A 15,640-nucleotide genomic window follows, 5' to 3' on the forward strand; every position below is an offset into this window, starting at 1 on the left:
GGAGGACTGTTTACTGATCCTGGGAGAGTAACGTTAGACTAAAATGCCGGCAGTTCTGACTCACGTAAGTACGTTTTCATGTAAAGGATTTGCCACTGATGATTCAAACGCTAGTTTTGAGCAGTGTAGAGTAGCACTTGTTGTTTGTAATTTTTCTGATCACAAATGCAGACAAGGTTTTATGTTTACGCGGCGTGATGCAATGCAACGCGTAAAAAGACAGTACAAGTCATTATAATCAGTAATTATGTCCCCACTGGATGCAACAAATGCCTCGTTTGTAATGGGTTTTAATGTTTATGTCTCATAGCTCCGGCCGGACACGGCATCAACAGTATGTGAGGGACGTAACATTTCCATCTCACGCTTGAGGTATTTGACCAATCACAACGCATTGGATAGCTGGCCAATCAGAGCACACCTCGCTTTTCAGACCGATGAGCTTTGTAAAACTCGACGCGTTTCAAAAAGGCGGGGCATAGAGGAGAAACAATAATGTACAGTATGTGGAAAATGATGTTTTATTTTAACTTTAAACCACATAAACACATTTCATTACACCAAATACACAAAATAATGTTCTTTTTAGCAGCATCATATGACCCCTTTAACAAAATGTTAGTAACTTGCTAATCATGCTAACAACATGCTAGTAACTTGCTAATCATGCTAGAAACATGCTAGTAAACTTGTTAATGATGCTAACAACATGCTAGTAATTTGCTAACCATGCTAGAAACATGCTAGCAACTTGTATATCATGTTTGCAACATGATAATAACTTGTTAATCATGTTAGCAACATGCTAGCAACATACTAATCATGCTAGAAAAATGTTAACGACATGCTAGTAACTTTCTAATCATGATAGTGACATACTAATAACTTGTTAATCATGCTAACAGCATGCTAGTGGCATGCTAATAATGCTAGAAACATGTTAGTAACTTTGCTAATCGTGCTTGCTAACTTCTTGCTTCTAGTAACTAGCTAGTCATGCTACCAACATGTTAGTCACTTGCTAATCATGCTAGCATTATGCTAGTATCATGTCAATCATGCTGTCAACATGTTAGTAACTTGCTAACAACTTGCTAGTCATGCTAATGACATGCTAGTCACTTGCTAGTCATGCTAACGAAATGCTATTCACTTGTTAATCATGTTAGCGATATGCTAGTCACTTGCTAATAATGCTAGTGACATGCTAGTCACTTGTTAATCATGCTATAAACATGCTAGCATTTTGCTAGTATCATGTCAATCATGCTAGCAACATGCTAGTAACTTGCTAATCATGTTAACAACATGCTAGTAACTTGCTAATAATGCTAAAACATGCTAGTAAAATGCTAATCATGTTAGAAACATTCTAGCAACTTGTTAATCATGCTTGCAACATGTTAATAACTTGTTAATCATGCTAACAGAATGCTAGTGACATGTTAATCATGCTAGAAACATGCTAGTGAAATGCTAGTAACTTGCTAATCGTGCTTGCTAACTTCTTGCTTCTAGTAACTTGCTAGTAATGCTAGCAACATGTTAGGCACTTGCTAATAATGCTAGCAGCATGCTAGAAACATGCTAACGACATTCTAGTAACTTGCTAGTCATGCTAATGACATGTTAGTCACTTGCTAGTCATGTTAACGACATGTTAGTCACTTGCTAATAATGCTAGTGACATGCTAGTCACTTGCTAATCATGCTAGTGACATGCTAGTCACTTGCTAATCATGCTAGAAACATGCTAGCATTATACAAGTAACATGTCAATCATGCTAGCAAACATGCTAGTAATTTGTTAATCATGTTAACAACATGCTAGTAACTTGCTAATCATGCTAGTGACATGCTAGTCACTTGCTAATCATGCTAGAAACATGCTAGCATTATACAAGTAACATGTCAATCATGCTAGCAAACATGCTAGTAATTTGTTAATCATGTTAACAACATGCTAGTAACTTGCTAATCATGTTAAAACATGCTAGTAAAATGCTAATCATGCTAGAAACATGATAGTAACTTGTTACTCATGTTAGAATCATGTTAACAAAATGCTAGTAACTTGCTAATCATGCTAGCAAAATGCTAGCAACTTGTTAAACATGATAGAAACATGCTATCATTATGCTAGAAACGTGAATCACATTAGAATCATGCTAGTAACATGCTAATCATGTTAACACCATGCTAGTAACATGCTTATCATACTAACAACATGCTAATAAAATGCTAATCATGTTATAAACATGCTAGTAAACTTGCTAATCATGCTAACATCATGCTAGTAACATGCTGATCATGCTAGATTCATGGTAGCAACATGGTAGTAACTTGCTAATAATGCTAGCAACATGCTAACCATGTTATAGTAACATGTTTATCATGCTAGCAACATGCTAGTGAAATGCTAATTGTGCTAGCAACATGCTAGCAACATGCTAATCATGCTAAAAAAAATATGTTAACAACATGCTAGTAATGCTAGAAACAGCCTAGCAACCACCCCAGGTACCCTAGCAATGCGTTTTATACCTATCTGTTTTTCTAATAGACTGTATTGCCTTGAAAACATTTAAACTTTAATCTTTAAAACTATTTTAACTTTTAAACTACTCCAAACTGAAAACTTTCAGATTGCAAGCTTTTTAAACTACTTTTTCAAGCCAACTTAAAGTTTGTCTTCAATCTTTACTCATCTAGTTATAATGTGTTTTTTTTTTTTACATTTTAACATTTCAATCATACTGTCATGTGTTTATGTCTCATCTTTTCTTGACTTTATCAGCATTTTAATCCATCTTGTAGATGAGCTGGGAACTAAGGTTAATTTAAAGGGGAAGTCGTGGCCTAATGGTTATAGAGTCGGACTCGTAACCCAAAGGTTGCGGGTTCGAGTCTCGTACCGGCAGGGATTGTAGGTGGGGGGAGTGAATGTACAGCCTTCAATGTACATTCAATGTCTCTTCCACCCTCACCACGACTGAGGTGCCCTTGAGCAAGGCACCGAACCCCCAACTGCTCCCCGGGCGCCGCAGCATAAATGGATGCCCACTGCTCCGGGTGTGTTTTCACGGTGTGTGTGTGTGTGCACTGCTGTGTGTGTGCACTTAGGATGGGTTAAATGCAGAGCACTAATTCCTTTTCACTTAAAGTGGGAACTAAATGTCTTTTCCAACTTGAAATATACAGTTACAAAGAATTGTTCATTACACAGAATCTCATTGACCATAAGCATCACTTGGTCACTGAGTGTAGTTTGGGCTCCTCCTCAATGCATCCTGTAAATGTTGTCATACACTCTTAAAAATATAGGTGCTGCACAATGCCATAGAAGAACCTTTTTTGTCTAAGTTTTGCCTCTTTGTCGCCATCTCTGTTTGAAAACCTGGAACTGCAGCTGGGTGCGGAATTATCTAGCTTGCGTGGGTTGTGAGTCGGCACGGCTCCAGCGGATTAATCTAATGTTCTGAAGAGTATGTGTGGCAGTCAGTCACCGCGCCGGTATGGATATTTACTGTACTTCGCAATCACAGATTCTAGCCTACGTCTTGGAATATGACCCAAATAAGAATTTTCACCATATATTGCCATCTGAAGTAAGTAAGTAGACAAGTAAGTAACAAGTCTTCCACGTTTGTTCTGACCAACTGAGGAAAAAAGCATTACCATAAATCTTGCTAACAATGGTGATTAAATCTAAAGATCTGTTAGCTCATATCACATCAAACCGTTCAAATTATTATTATTGTTATACTTTATTCTCAAATGATTAATGTTAACAACATCAGCATTGCCTATAGTGTGTATCAGCGTGTAGATTTCAATTTCTGCACAGTCTAATCTAATTGTCATACTCTTCGAATTTCATATTAAGAAATTATTTTAACCCAAAAAGCAAATTATGCTCCTTTCGAACTGGTTTTCTTTAAAATACAAATCTTTGTAATCCCAGGCTATCTGTAATCAGAAGCACATTTATAACTGGAATATAATTTAATTTCATTCACATGTGTTTCATAAACACATAATCCTTTATGGATTACAATCCGCCATCAAAATGATACATTAAATTTTTCTGGCTGCTGTGAGAAAAGGCTATAAACGATCGGCCACCTGCAGGATCCTCACATGCGATAGCCTAGAAGCTGGGACAACTTCTTTATGTTTACAGACGTGACGTAATGACGCTAATTTAATGAGCTAAATGTATAGCCTATTACGTTGCAATGTTTACAAGCTTTACACGTTTTCCGCAGTTTGAAACACTGAATGAGCTTGTACATGAGACATTTCAGTTAGTTTGAATTTGGAATAATTTTAAAGTTGATACTTTGTTTATTAAAAAGTAACAAAGCACAAAACTTTTTGCAATTACTGGACAGCAAGTGCGCTTCAAATAATGTTCACGCATTAATAGAACACAGCATAGACCTAAGATCTTGTTAAGAAGAAGCCATATTATTAATGATTATAAACGAGAATTGTTAACGATATTGCCAATATCCACACAACTGACAGCTTTACCTGTTGTAGTTTGTTCAAGTTGTGAGCAAAATATATGCTGTTTTTCTGCACTTTCACTTCTAACGTCTCCATCATTTCGATCTCTCTCGCGCGGCACTGCTGAACTGCGTTTAGCAGACTGTGTGCGACAATGCTGCTGTGTGGCAGAGATGAGGCCTGTTTGAAACTATCAGGAAAAAAGGCATTACATGCAAATTTTTAAGTTATAACATGTAAATACATAGGCATAGTCGCCAGTGGCGACCTCAGCAAAATCTTAAATCGAAATTTGCGACCGTTTAAGAAGAAGCCATATTATTAATGATTATAAACGAGAATTGTTAACGATATTGCCAATATCCACACAACTGACAGCTTTACCTGTTGTAGTTTGTTCAAGTTGTGAGCAAAATATATGCTGTTTTTCTGCACTTTCACTTCTAACGTCTCCATCATTTCGATCTCTCTCGCGCGGCACTGCTGAACTGCGTTTAGCAGACTGTGTGCGACAATGCTGCTGTGTGGCAGAGATGAGGCCTGTTTGAAACTATCAGGAAAAAAGGCATTACATGCAAATTTTTAAGTTATAACATGTAAATACATAGGCATAGTCGCCAGTGGCGACCTCAGCAAAATCTTAAATCGAAATTTGCGACCGTTTTAGTCGCAGTTTGGAGCCCTGTATATATGACATTTATTATAATGGGTTTATGTGAAGACTGTTTTAAGTTCACTTAAATTAGAAGTTGCTATTTTTTAAAGTCTAATAATTGTTCAAATTGATAGCTCTCAATTATACTGTAATGTTGAATGGCTGTAGTCAGTGGTTAAATATTAGGAAAAAAATTACAATTTCCTAGAGACATCAGTAGTATTGGTGATACTCGCCTTCAGTCATAATAAAAGATGCCATTAAACAAATATTAAAAATATAATGTCTTTGTTGTTTCTACATTAATTTGAAGATTGAGTTTGAAATTATTGCAATATAAAAGTATATTTAAAAACTTTAGGTAGGATTAATCGTGATTAATTTCAGAAAAAATGTGCGATTGATTAGTAATTTTTTTTAATCGATTGACAGCACTAATATTTTGTAAATATTTTTTTTTTGTGTGTGTTTGTTTATTTGTCGTAATTTTGCAAATTTGTGCACTTTGGGACTGTGGACACTGGAAATAAACGACATCGCAATGACGTGCTATTGTGGCTGCACCATCGTTCCTGTGTTTTTCCAACCTTCCTCTTCACACCATACCAATATCTAGTGACTACTGAATTGTCCCTAGCAATAAATTTAATAAACCAGTTAAAATATATTTATATGCAAGCACTGTTTTTGTCATTCATCTGCAATGGGTCATACCACTGACATTACCTGATAAGTTAATAAATACACTAGAAAACTGCACTCTTTCAAGGATGAGCGTAAGTAAGAACATAAGGTATGTGTTTAGCACATACATAGTTTGTTGAATTATAAAGTTCACCCTCTTTAACTTAATGTTGTTAAAATGAATGTACAAACCAAACAGGCTTTTATGTGCCCGCTTATTTCAATATCAAACCTATACCCTTGACTACTCATGTCTCCAGGTTTTTGGGTGCTGCTGCAGATGAAGCCTGTCAGTTTGTGACTGGAATTGTGGGTAAAAACCCGTTACTCCTGAGAGAGCTGAATCTGAGTGAACAGAAGCTAGGAGACACACGAGTGAATCAGATCTCTGCTGTACTGCAGGATAAACACTGTAAACTCAACACACTGATGTGAGTATTCTTTTAATTTATTATTGCACATTTGAAGTATCTTAAAGAACTCATGTGACCAAAACACAATATTTCTAAGTATTCTCTAGATATAATCAATCAAGTACGTTGTGTTTGTAAATTCCCCCTCTCCTGTTTAATATTTTAGTCTGCGTAAGTGTGGTCTAACAGAGGAAAGCTGTTCAGCTCTCGCTACAGTCCTGAGATCAAACTCCAGTCTGAAAGAACTTGACCTGAGCAACAATAATCTGCAGGATTCAGGAGTGAAGAAACTCCAGAACGGATTAGAAAACACAAACTGCACACTGAAGAAACTCAGGTGAGTTCAGTGAACCACTCATTGATTTTAATAACAGCATTCTTTTTTTTGTTTAAAGTTAACCCTCTTGAGATGACTGAGGTCCTGGCACAATCACTTGGATTTTTTTCCTTATAACAGCATTTATGGTCATGCCAATAAAAAGAAGACATCATTTGAAAGGGTCTTCTTTTAATTGTGTTCACTCAACAAAAATACATAAAACAAACAAGGTGGTTTCTGTGACCTTATTTCTGAAACAGGATGGCTTTCACAACATGTTGCAGCAAAAACTCTGGCCTACATAATCCAGTACTCAAAAGTTTTGTGAAATAATGTTTATCTTACTGTCCTTAAAAAAAGATTTATTTTTACTCGCCAAGTTTAAATGTCTCAGATATAGGGCCCTATTTTAACGATCTAAGTGCATGGTCTAAAGCACACGGCGCAGGTGCACTCAAGCTGTGTCCGAATCCACTTTAGCTAGTTTAACGACGGGAAAAACGGTCGGCGTGCCCAGCGCATGATCTAAAAGGGTTGTCCCTATTCTCTTAATGAGTAATGGGTGTGTTTTGGGCATAACGTGCAATAAACCAATCAGTGTCTCATCTCCCATTCCCTTTAAGAGCCAGTTGTGCTCGTGCCATGGCAGATTTGCTATTTACACGGCAGAATTTGCAAGAACAAAGACTGAATGCTTCTCCAGAGAGCAGGGCCGGCGCCAAGGGGGGCTTTCGTGGGCTGTGCACCCCCTTTCAATTCTCCCCCCTCCTTGCTGAACGTGATTGTTTGCTAAAGTGAAACCGGAAAAACAGTGCCCATAAGAAAGCGATTGACTATCCATTATGACATGTAGGCACCGCATTGCACCGGGTGTATGATAGGGCCCATAGTGTACATACCTGTTATTACTGTAGCACAATTTGTGTTAAATGTAATGTAATGAAACTATTGCCAGTATGATGGTAAAAGTAATTGAAATTAGCACAAATGTCTCTGTGCAAATGTCTTTGTACTGTTCTGTACAAATGTCAGGGCATCTCCAGGATCCCAACAAAATTACTGTATATGATAAAGAAAGGCAAAGAAATGCTTCTGTAATATAATGAATTATGTATTGCCTCAATAATCAGAGAAAATAAATAATAATGGTATTTTTGAATACAGTTAATATTGCTGCAAAAAATCTCAAATGCATTTTGTGTTAAATCTCTTTTTGTTAGACTTTCAGACTGCAGTATCACTGAAGAAGGTTATAAAGCTCTGGCTTCAGCTCTGAGATCAAACCCTTCACACCTGATAGAGCTGGATCTCAGAGGAAATGATCCTGGACAATCAGGAGTGAAGCAGCTCAATGATTTACTACAGGATCCAAACTGTCAGCTGAAGACACTGAGGTGAGATGTGATGAAATAATACAAACTTAAATTATGTGCTGGTGAATTATTTATAGAAAAAAAAATTCACTAATGTAATTTGATGCATAAAAGTAAATACAACCATTTCACATATTTATCCATCAGATTTGGCTGCTGTTTTTCATTACTCCAAGTTTAATGGAGAACTGAACTGAATCCTGTTTCATCTTCTCTTCTGCAGGTTTTTGGGTCCTGCTGCAGATGAAGCCTGTCAGTATGTGAATAGAGTTCTGGGTGAAAACCTGTTACTCCTGAGAGAACTGAATCTGAGTGAACATGAACTAGGACTCTCAGGATTAATGAAAGTTGCTACGGTACTGCAGGACAAACACTGTAAACTCAAAATACTGATGTAAGTTTTATCATTATTATCACAATTTCAATACTTATGAACTTTCTGCTGGATGTTTTAAATATAGTTTAATACTTCTAACAACTAACTCTTTAGTATTTAACAAATATTTAGTTGAAACTGTAACTGAAACTGTTTTTTCTCTTAACACAGTCTGAATAACAGCGATATCACAGAAGAAGATTGTCGTTTATTGACTGCAGCTTTCAATTCAAACCCTTCAAATCTGACAGAGCTGAATCTGAGTCAGACTACACTCAAAAATTCAGTAATGAAGTTCTTCTCGACTCTGTTTAAGAATGAACAGTGTAGACTGAAAAAACTGAAGTAAGTAATTTAGTCAATGTGTTAAAAAAGGACAACTACTGAAATAATATTGTCATGTAAATCTCATTTTGGTGGACTAAAGTAATAAGAGACAAATCTACTAGTTGCATAATAGTATTTATGGCTTTTTTTCTCTCTGTTCTACAGGTTTAATTGCATCAGTATTACAGCAGAAGGTTGTGCCACTCTGACTTCAGCATTTAATTCAAACCCTTCAAACCTGATCGAGCTGGATCTGAGTGGAAATAAACTAGAAAACTCTGGAGTGACTGAAATCTCCACTCTACTGGAAAACTCTCAGTGCAGACTTCAGATACTCAGGTTTGAATTTGGTGAATTTAAAAATGAATCATTAATATATTTTACAATAGTAAAAAAAACATTAGTATGCTAAATTAATAATGTTTTATTTTTTTTGGTCTTCCTCTAGACTCTCAGACTGCAGTATCACTGAAGAAGGTTATCTAGCTCTGGCTTCAGCTCTGAGATCAAACCCTTCACACCTGATAGAGCTGGATCTCACAGGAAATGATCCTGGACCATCAGGAGTGAAGCAGCTCAGTGATTTACTACAGGATCCAGACTATTCACTGAAGACATTGAGGTGAGATGTGATGAAATAATACAAAAATAAATTATATGCAGTTGAATTATTAATAAAAATATTATTTCACAAATAAAGTCTGCTGCTCAAGATACAATTTCTTCATAAAGTTTAGTTGAATTGAATCCTGTTTCATCTTCTCTTCTGCAGGTTTTTGGGTCCTGCTGCAGATGAAGCCTGTCAGTATGTGACTGGAATTGTGGGTAAAAACTCGTTACTCCTGAGAGAACTGAATCTGAGTGAACATGAACTAGGAGACACACGAGTGAATCAGATCTCTGCTCTACTGCAGGATAAACACTGTAAACTCATCACACTGACGTGAGTATTTTTCATTTTCAGAATGCTGTCATTGCTGTTCTTTTCTGTGTTCTTTAAAGTGCTTGAAGAATAAGAACCATGATATAGATTTATCCTTCTGTTATTAGCTTTGTATTAGTATTGTAGCTGAAATCAACTGAAGATTGTTTCCTGTCTTTGTTTTCTTTCTCTGCAGGCTGAATAATAACAGTATTACAGCAGAAGGTTGTGCTGCTCTGACTTCAGCATTTAATTTAAATCCTTCAAACCTGATCGAGCTGGATCTGAGTGGAAATAAACTAGAAAACTCAGGAATGAAAAAGATCTGTCATCTGGTAGAAAACAAACAATGCAGATTAGAAAAGCTGAAGTGCGTATTGACATTAATCCAAATTACTATATGTTAATATACAATAATGTTCAATTTATTATTTTCATATAGTTTCACTTAGACTGGGGTTAATGTTCTGCATAACATCTGCTTTTGTGTTTGACTCAAGAATTAAGTTTTAAACACAGCATGTGGGTGAATGAATAATGATAAAATTTACTTTTTGGCAAATTATTAATTTATTAAGTTTTGATTATCAAGGATTTGGTTAATGCATCTATTTATAGATTATTTGGGAGAAAAGCTCACTAGATAAGCATACATTTTTGTTAGTTAGAAGTTCTTTATAAAGCTCAGTATCTGTATGATAAACTGTATCTCAACAAAGAAAACTATTATTTTCTGTTCTAGACTTTCAGACTGCAGTATCACTGAAGAAGGTTATAAAGCTCTGGCTTCAGCTCTGAGATCAAACCCTTCACACCTGATAGAGCTGGATCTCACAGGAAATGATCCTGGACCATCAGGAGTGAAGCAGCTCAATGATTTAATACAGGATGGGCGCTATAAATTGAACACCATCAGGTGGAGAAATCTTAACATATTTAAAAGTTGTACTTTAAAATGAACTTTCTGCAACCATGCTGCAGTGCTCCATCAATAATCAGTTGAGAAGTCATGTCTTCTTTTGATTATTTTTTTTAATCACATCACATACAATATGCAAGATTAGGAGCATTATATTACATTGTATTAACAGAACAGATGTGTGATTCTTCTGTAATTTTTAAAATATGTTCCACGTGAATAGCAAATTGACCCTAAAAAGTTACTGAACAGTATACTAAATACTATTTTTAAATACATTTATTTCATGCATGGATTGTGCCCTCTAGCGGCTGCATGTGGAGCACGATTAGCATCTTAGCTATATGGTCCACTAATGACCAATACAACCTGTCCTGTACACAGTTTTCATGGTTTCTTAAAGTATCTGAATTTCTTTTTCCAAATTGGCTAAACACCCTCTGACTAAGCTTTTACAGCAGCCACCCCCAAAACTCTCGAGGAGTGGAAACATAATGCCTCTTGTCCAAAAACCTAAATTCTTAATTCTCTTCTACATCCTGCAGGTTTCTGAAAAGTCCTGCTGCAGAGGAAGCGTGTGATTATCTCACTAAAGTTCTGGGTAAAAGTCCATTATTACTGACAGAGCTGGATCTGAGTGAAGATAAATTAGGAGACCTGGATGGAGAGAAACTCTCAGCTCTTTTGATGGACTCTCATAGCAAACTGGAGACAATGAAGTGAGTGAACATGATTTATACATTATAACTTCTGTTTATTCATTATAAAAGACTGTCAGTCACATCTGTGAGCAAAAATAAAGACCTAATGATCTGATGTGTGTTGAAAAAAATAATAATGCTGTTTTTCTGTTTAGGCTGAATAATTGTAAGTGGACAGAGAAAAGCTGTTCAGTTCTAACTACTGTTCTCTCCTCCAAAACCATCCTGAAAGAGATGAACCTGAACAACAGCCGTCTGCTGGACTCAGGAGTCAAAGAGATCTGTGAGGGACTGAAGAATCCTGTGTGTGAACTGAAGATACTCAAGTGAGTACATTTCACCAGCAGCTACACTGAACAAAATAACAATCATAATAATATGGTTTAACTAGATATTCTGTTTCCTCTGTCTTTTCCCTTTTGTTTTAATTGACAATTGAAATTTAATTTGTAGCATTTAGTTTTTTTATAATCTCTCAGACACTAATTTTAAGTGGCATTTAGGGAACTAGTTGACCACAACACACCCCCACACACACATACTGTATGTATATATAAAAAAATATGTATATAAGCACATAGCCGCATTACTTGAAAACTCATTGGATAATGCAATGTTCAATTATTATTTTCAGGCTAAGTAAGTGTGATCTAACAGATGAAAGCTGTTCAGCTCTTGCTTCGGTTCTCAGTTCAGACTCCAGCAGTCTGAAGGATCTTGACCTGAGCAATAATAATCTGCAGGATTCAGGAGTGAAGCTGCTCTCAGACGGGCTGAAAGAGAACTGTAAGCTAGAGAAGCTCTGGTGAGTTGCTGTGTAACTCTGGGCCTTTTGTTTGTTTAAATAGTTACTCATCAGTAAGCAATCATGTCAAAAAGTGTGTGTGTGTGTGTGTTTATATAGCATGTATACGCATGTATAAGCATTATTTTGTTATTGTAATGGCAGGAAGCAATTTTTTTTCTCACCTGAATATTTTCACAATGCTGTAGTTCAATTTTCACAATGTATTATGTGAAAAAATGTTGTAGTCATTCTGTAGTCAACATTTTGTCCTGTTGCACTGGTTGTCATGACAATGTCAGTTTAGGTTTATGACCGCTGCACATGAGAGCTCACTGACAGAACTAATCCAGTGCTACAAATAAGTACAACAGCATTCCACTGAAACATTCTGGCATGAATGAAAAAAAAAGAATAACATGCTTTACTTGTTTGAAAAAGTAAATCAGTTAATTTGTTGTTAATTTAAAAAGCACTGCATTACGTTACTCATTTATTTGAAAAAAGTAATCTGACATACAAGTAAACTTTCATTTCTTGAGTTTCTAGAATAATGAATTAATCACATAAATGTTCCATTTTCACCTCTGTTCTAGTCTTTCAGACTGCAGTATCACTGAAGAAGGTTATAAAGCTCTGGCTTCAGCTCTGAGATCAAACCCTTCACACCTGATAGAGCTGGATCTCAGAGGAAATGATCCTGGACAATCAGGAGTGAAGCAGCTCAATGATTTACTAGAGGATCCAGACTGTCAACTGAAGACACTGAGGTGAGATTACAATGTTCAGTGCATCAAGTGACCGACTGCTAAATTCAGAGTCAGACCTGATTTCACGCTTTGGCTGGCACTTAGCCAAAGATGAATGCGCTCAGTGCTTGGCGTCACAATGCATCACAACTATGCAGTATTTTCAACCACATAAAATTTATTTTAGGCTTCAGACATTTAGATACACATAAGTTCTAGCAAAAAAAAATGTAGTTTGTAAAATACACATTAACGTCTATGGGATCAGCGATAATGATCCTTTCAACTATATTTTGATGTGTTTTATTAATATAATGTAGGTAACAATAAAGTTTATTCTATTCTTCTCACAATTCACCAGCCACTTACTGTCACATTAACACTCAGTTTAGATGTCGTTGTTTTCAGTTTGCACCATTTTCCTTAGTTTGTTGTCATTGTTGTTAATTGATTTGTCATTTGGCTCAGCTGTGTTCAGTTCATTTTCACCAGTACTTAAGTTCTCTCAGTTTCTGTTCAGTGGGTCTGACCACATTAATGCTTTGTAGATGTTACCTGTGTCTTCTATGGACTGAGTGCTATATTAAAAATACTACTGTTTCTTTATAATCATTGTGTTCGTTTTCGAGTGAACTACAAACCGTGACACTTACGTTCATGTCTTTCACAAAGTAATATGGCAGAACACATCGCCCGTTATAGATCAACTAATATGATCATTATATAAATAACCAAATACATTTACTAGCACATATTTGAGAATTGGAATATCAGATGTTTCGTAATATAGTAACATGTTTGTGAATATTTTGAATAAAAAAGGGAAAACTAAATAAATGCAATACATTACGCATACAGAGCTATAGTTAATGCAGTCTGTCATGTGACAAGTATGACACGTCACCATGGAAACAATACACATTCTGAAATAACAGTTGCGTTAAACCAAAGACTATAGAATACCCAAGACATTTCACTCGTATAGTTTTGAATGGGGAAAAATGCAACACTCAATATGGCCGCTCAATCGCAGGAAGCCCCGCCTTCTGAATGAAAGAGCCAATCGCTAATCGGTAAAGTCAGCGTGTCACTGCAGCTGCCGTTAGAAGTCCCGGTTGCTAGAGAAACAGTCATCGCTCTGAGACGTGCGGTTATGGTGCGTTCAAGTCATGTCGAATAGATCGTATTTACAAGTTGAACGCACATGAACAACACCACCACAAAGTCGTTATTAGGAGTGGGAAACTCGAAATTTTCTTTAAGCCCCGAGTTTCCGAGTTGGGGGCGTGTCAATGAGAAACATGGCGGAATCGATGGATGCAACGTCTGTAGTTGATGGTAAATTTTTGTTTAAATTGATAGTTTAGTTGTCCTATAAAGATTGCCAAAGTAAAACATAAATCACAATACTTATAGGTATTAAGCAGTGACATTGTCAGGCTTTTTATTTACAAAAAGTACGCTTTTTGAATGTGGCAGGATTGTAATGTAACGATTAATAACAAGTTTTTATGCGATACAGATTAAAGTGGCTTCATAAATTACTTTAAAAAAAATTTTAAACGCAAAACACGCCTGATGCGAATTCTTTGCTCTTCATTTTCTATAAGCAGAGTTAACAGACCCTGTTGTATTTTCTTGTAATTTATTAAAAGAATGTTCACCGCCATCTTGTGCCGACTAAACTGACTTGAACGCACCTGACGTTGTAATTACGACTTGTCAACTCGTAAGTACGAACGTCCCAGGAGGACTTGAACACAGCAATAGGACTGTGCATGCGCACTGGCTGATCTAGCCTGAAAAAATATGCTTTTTATAACGCTATTTGAGCAAAAGAAACAACATTTATGATACAGTTGTTGTCAGATTTCTTTGGGGATTTCAAATATGAAATTTAATCGTAAGCTTAGTGAACAGTTTTGGAGAATTTGATGTTTCTCCAAACAAAGAGATAGGAGCTGCACTTGCCCGAGAGGCATTTCAAAGATGGCCGCCGAGTGACATGACTTGTCTTAAAGAGACTTTGATTAAACTCACACTGGGAGCTCAGCTAGAATATTTTAAACGTACGTGTGAAAGGGTTAATATTAGACTATTATTAAAAAAGACTATTAGGGTTCTAACCAAAAAATGTTATACCTTTTTTTTGTGCAGGTTTTTGAGTCCTGCTGCAGATGAAGGCTGTCAGTTTGTGACTGGAATTGTGGGTAAAAACCCATTACTCCTGAGAGAACTGAATCTGAGTAAATGTGAACTAGGAGACACACGAGTGAATCAGATCTCTGCTCTACTGCGGGATAGACACTGTAAACTCAACACACTGACGTGAGTATTGCACATTGTTTTATACTTTACAGTATACGTATCTTTAAAACAGAATAACAGTTTATATTACATTTTGATAATTGTCATTAAAAATGTTTTAAAACTCTTATTTGTATAGAAAGCCATTAGGACTCAGACACTGCGTGCAGCTAAAATAAGCACAGTTGATGAAAACATCAACCATAAAAATGAATGAACGTGACATAGAGGTTACGCAGCTAAATATAGTGAATCCCAGTTAATAAAGTGACAGCAACCTAATATACCTGCTGCTCTTGACTGAAAAACTTTTGTAGCATATTTAATTTATGCAGTCTCCACAGTTTTATTTTATTTCATATTTAATGACGCCATTTTTTGTAGTATTTTGTACTTGAATAATAGGCTACATAAAAAAACAACTAATTTGCGTCTTTGTTCTGGTGTGTTTATTTGTCTTATTGCTTGTAATTTGATTTTGCTTTTATCACAGATTGTTCACTTATTTACTGAATTGCTTAAGAAGATTTTACTTATATTAGGCTAGGTTTGCTGTGGCATTGAAATGCATGTTGTGTCAGAAGGGAGTCCCAATGTCT

General features: G+C 36.1%; 1 protein-coding gene and 1 long non-coding RNA gene across 2 annotated transcripts in view; both read left to right on the forward strand.

Moving 5' to 3' along the window:
• Positions 1 to 7,838, forward strand: part of LOC107566708 (uncharacterized) — a 12,781-nt gene extending 4,943 nt beyond the window's left edge. The window contains exons 2-4 of the long non-coding RNA XR_001606541.1: positions 6,112 to 6,282; positions 6,431 to 6,601; positions 7,804 to 7,838. This is a non-coding gene — a long non-coding RNA (uncharacterized lncRNA). The remainder of the gene's footprint in view (positions 1 to 6,111; positions 6,283 to 6,430; positions 6,602 to 7,803) is intronic.
• Positions 1 to 15,640, forward strand: part of LOC107566705 (NACHT, LRR and PYD domains-containing protein 3-like) — a 168,944-nt gene that overhangs the window by 109,556 nt on the left and 43,748 nt on the right. The gene's annotated exons all lie outside the window — the stretch shown is intronic.

Source organism: Sinocyclocheilus grahami, unplaced genomic scaffold (genome assembly GCF_001515645.1).
Source record: "Sinocyclocheilus grahami isolate Dianchi unplaced genomic scaffold, SAMN03320097.WGS_v1.1 scaffold1094.1, whole genome shotgun sequence".
NCBI classification, from domain to species: Eukaryota; Metazoa; Chordata; class Actinopteri; order Cypriniformes; family Cyprinidae; genus Sinocyclocheilus; species Sinocyclocheilus grahami.